A 4,740-nucleotide genomic window follows, 5' to 3' on the forward strand; every position below is an offset into this window, starting at 1 on the left:
TCTTTCTACGCACAATTAGCAGATGCAGAAAAGCTGTATGCAGTATTCCAACAAGAAGGAACAAGAGCAACCGCTCACACATCCAACCAAAGTATGGCCCACACCACCACTATGTTCCCTAGAGACAGAATTGTCAGTAAAAGTCCTCAGACTTACCATCGTGTAATTCTTACTTATGGGGTGCAATAGAAAACAAAGTCTATGCTGACAATTCTCGCACAATAGAGGATTTAAACGGACTGTTACTAGAGCAGGTAACAACACCACACCTACAGAATTACAGCGTGTTGCCGGTATCGTCATCATACGAAGTCAGCGATGCGTGGGTGCCCAGGGCCACCACTTCCAGCATCTCTTATAAACTGGTAACTATACATGATTTAACGTTACTATTATCTATGATATTTTCGTTAGTACATTTTTACTCGAATCTCGGGCGTGAAGCATAACGGTTTTATGTGGCACACCCTGTATTAATTCTTCTCATCCGTGTGATGTTACAGGATTAATCGCCGACTGATTCAAGCTGATTTTGAAGTTACTGCTAAGTGATCTTTTCTTTAAGATTTTGATAAAACTGAAAAGTGTTTTGTTTGCTGTTGCTAGACTGGCATTTATATCTATATGTGTACTATCGTTGTTACTAAAAAGGCTCCCTAAGTACTAATCTTTTGAATTCGTCACGTATTACTACTAAAACAATGGCAGCTCGGAAACAGGCCCAATAGACATAGTTTTTTTTCTTTATTTAATTTCGATTCCCCCCGAAGGGGGGCAGGCTGGCAGCAGCTTAGTATGCTGTTCTTCAGCCTACAGACTTTGTTTGAAACAGATGAAGGGAATAAATAATAAAAACAAGCGATAAAATCGGAGACTTAAATAGCAACATGGCGAAAAAAATCGTGGAACTTAAAACATAGACCAAAGGGGTGATGATGCGAATCAAATACATACGAAGCAGACAGGTAAAATAATAGACAGACAATTAAAAAACATGGCGACAGTCTGGTTTCTGTTCGCAAAAGACATAAAATTCACACCCAGCGACATCATAGTTTCTGTTCGCAACACTAGAAAGACGAACAACACTGAACAATCACTGGAACACTGCACTAAAAGGTTGGCAAGTGTGACATACCACAGCCGAGAGCAGGTGAGGGGAAACTGGACAGGTGATGTGGAAATAAAAAAGAGGGGAAGGAGAGGAAAAGCGAAGGGGGAGGGGGGAAAGGAGCCGACGGAGGATGAGGACCCATAAGAGGGGTGGGGGGCGCTGGGCAGACGCGACAGGGAGTAGGGAAGGCAGAAGAGGGGAATGCAAAAAGGACTCGAGGGGGAGAAGAGAGGTAGGGAGAGGTTTGGCGGTGAGAAAACAGTGTGGAAGGGAGGGGAAGAGGGGGCCCAGGGAAAGGACGGAGGAAAGGAGGGGGGAGGGGGTGAGGATCAGAGATGATAGGAGGGATAGATGGAGGGAGAGAGGGCATCATCCGGGAGGGGTAGTTGATGGAAGCCACCTTGGGAAAGGAGATGAAGGGTGTAGAGATGGAGCGTAGGGGGGACACAACAGTGAAGGCATGGCAGGGGGTTGGGACGGGAGAGGAGAGGAGCAACAAGGGGGTGAGGGGGATCAAGGCGGCGCGAGGTGTAGAGGATGCGGATATGTTCGAGGAATAGGAGCAGATGGGGGAAAGGAATGAGGTCATAGAGGATCCGCGTGAGGGACGGGAGGCGTATACGGAAGGCGAGGACATAGTTTGTATACAGGCAGCATTTAAAAAAACTTTGTTGTCAAGGAATGGAAATTTTATATGAAAGTTCTTGTTGGAAGATTTGCTACTTTTTCGTGAAGACGTTTCTTAAAAGTAATGCCTCGAAATCGTTCACTACATTTTTGATAAAAAAGTACCATTAGTAGTCTTGCGTCCGTCATAGATGATTTTCGTGAAGGTCGACTTAGTCGATTGTTGTTCGAAGTACACCGATGCTGCGTGCGCCATGATCACAGAGAGTATGCTCTCTATCCTGTGCCATGATTGCAGAGAATCCGCAACTGATTTAGCCCGAGACAGGCATTTTCGGCTGTATCAAAGACTGCAGTGCGTTCCGTTTTGTGCGAAATGTCGGCTGCCTACTGGCACTATTTGACTGAAGCTCACGATGAGGCCTCTGTAACTGGTATAAGCAAATGCTAAATCCGTACCCAACATGGTAACAGTAGCCCATACTTGGATATATTCCTACGACATGGTAACTAAGGAGCAGTGAATTTTTTTGGCGTTTCAAGGTTAACCGAAACCAACAAATCGTTCCTTCGTGAAGCACCCCAAAGGAAATGATAACTTGTTTTTCTGGTTGCGCCGGAAGTGTCGCGACCATTGCTTACCTTATGGCAGGGGTGTCCAGCCTTTTAGCTTACCTGCACCACATTGGAAGAAGACGAGTATTTTCGGGCCGCACATAATATACTTGACACCAACTGCTGGCAAAAAGGGGGGAGGCGGCCGTCGGAAGTACACTCCTGGAAATGGAAAAAAGAACATATTGACACCGGTGTGTCAGACCCACCATACTTGCTCCGGACACTGCGAGAGGGCTGTACAAGCAATGATCACACGCACGGCACAGCGGACACACCAGGAACCGCGGTGTTGGCCGTCGAATGGCGCTAGCTGCGCAGCATTTGTGCACCGCCGCCGTCAGTGTCAGCCAGTTTGCCGTGGCATACGGAGCTCCATCGCAGTCTTTAACACTGGTAGCATGCCGCGACAGCGTGGACGTGAACCGTATGTGCAGTTGACGGACTTTGAGCGAGGGCGTATAGTGGGCATGCGGGAGGCCGGGTGGACGTACCGCCGAATTGCTCAACACGTGGGGCGTGAGGTCTCCACAGTACATCGATGTTGTCGTCAGTGGTCGGCGGAAGGTGCACGTGCCCGTCGACTTGGGACCGGACCGCAGCGACGCACGGATGCACGCCAAGACCGTAGGATCCTACGCAGTGCCGTAGGGGACCGCACCGCCACTTCCCAGCAAATTAGGGACACTGTTGCTCCTGGGGTATCGTCGAGGACCATTCGCAACCGTCTCCATGAAGCTGGGCTACGGTCCCGCACACCGTTAGGCCGTCTTCCGCTCACGCCCCAACATCGTGCAGCCTGCCTCCAGTGGTGTCGCGACAGGCGTGAATGGAGGGACGAATGGAGACGTGTCGTCTTCAGCGATGAGAGTCGCTTCTGCCTTGGTGCCAATGATGGTCGTATGCGTGTTTGGCGCCGTGCAGGTGAGCGCCACAATCAGGACTGCATACGACCGAGGCACACAGGGCCAACACCCGGCATCATGGTGTGGGGAGCGATCTCCTACACTGGCCGTACACCACTGGTGATCGTCGAGGGGACACTGAATAGTGCACGGTACATCCAAACCGTCATCGAACCCATCGTTCTACCATTCCTAGACCGGCAAGGGAACTTGCTGTTCCAACAGGACAATGCACGTCCGCAAGTATCCCGTGCCACCCAACTTGCTCTAGAAGGTGTAAGTCAACTACCCTGTCCAGCAAGATCTCCGGATCTGTCCCCCATTGAGCATGTTTGGGACTGGATGAAGCGTCGTCTCATGCGGTCTGCACGTCCAGCACGAACGCTGGTCCAACTGAGGCGCCAGGTGGAAATGGCATGGCAAGCCGTTCCACAGTACTACATCCAGCATCTCTACGATCGTCTCCATGGGAGAATAGCAGCCTGCATTGCTGCGAAAGGTGGATATACACTGTACTAGTGCCGACATTGTGCATGCTCTGTTGCCTGTGTCTATGTGCCTGTGGTTCTGTCAGTGTGATCATGTGATGTATCTGACCCCAGGAATGTGTCAATAAAGTTTCCCCTTCCTGGGACAATGAATTCACGGTGTTCTTATTTCAATTTCCAGGAGTGTATATAGTTGACACATTTCAGTAATTCAGAGTTTATTAATTTATGATTCTAAAATGACTTAACTTGAAATTTTTTATATGAGATTTCATTAGTTTCATAACTTTACATTAAAAGAATTTCATGGATTTTTTTTACCGATAATATGACAGAAGATGCCACGATATTACAGGAGGACAAGGCGTACACGCCTTACAGTCTATAAAGCAATGGACAATATTGCCACTAATACCTCTAACTACGTAGGTGCACAAGTCGTCCTGCATAGTCCAACAGTTTTCTGTGGTGGAGTTCTTAACTTTACCATTATCAACAATGATAACCTGCAGCAAGGTAACGGCTGGTTAACCGTGGCCCTCGTCTGTGGACAAAAAGTGGACAGAGTTCCAGGGCTAGAAAATTTTAATAGCCGGGACGTCATCGCTTATCGGACATTTTACATCACAGAGGTATACGATAGAGACATAGGCAAATCATATTACCTGCCGTCAATGCCGTTCGTCTTGAGGCCCAGGTATCATCGTAAAATAAATGAATCTGAATCTGTGTCAGTGTGGGATAAAGGAGCTGACCATTGTAAAAAAATCAAACTTGTTGGTGATCTCACCCATTATTACAGAAATTAAATAAAATCCGCTGCAATGGTATGTGCATTGGGCCGCATGCGACCTGCAGGACGCGGTTTGGACACCCCTGCCTTATAGGATCGAACAACGGTTTATGCTGAAAGATATTCAACTATTTGTTTGCCACAATTCGCCAGTCAGATCAGGAACAACAATCGCATCATTCTTCATTGTAACAATGC

This window comes from Schistocerca americana, chromosome 2, assembly GCF_021461395.2.
Source record: "Schistocerca americana isolate TAMUIC-IGC-003095 chromosome 2, iqSchAmer2.1, whole genome shotgun sequence".
Taxonomy (NCBI): domain Eukaryota; kingdom Metazoa; phylum Arthropoda; class Insecta; order Orthoptera; family Acrididae; genus Schistocerca; species Schistocerca americana.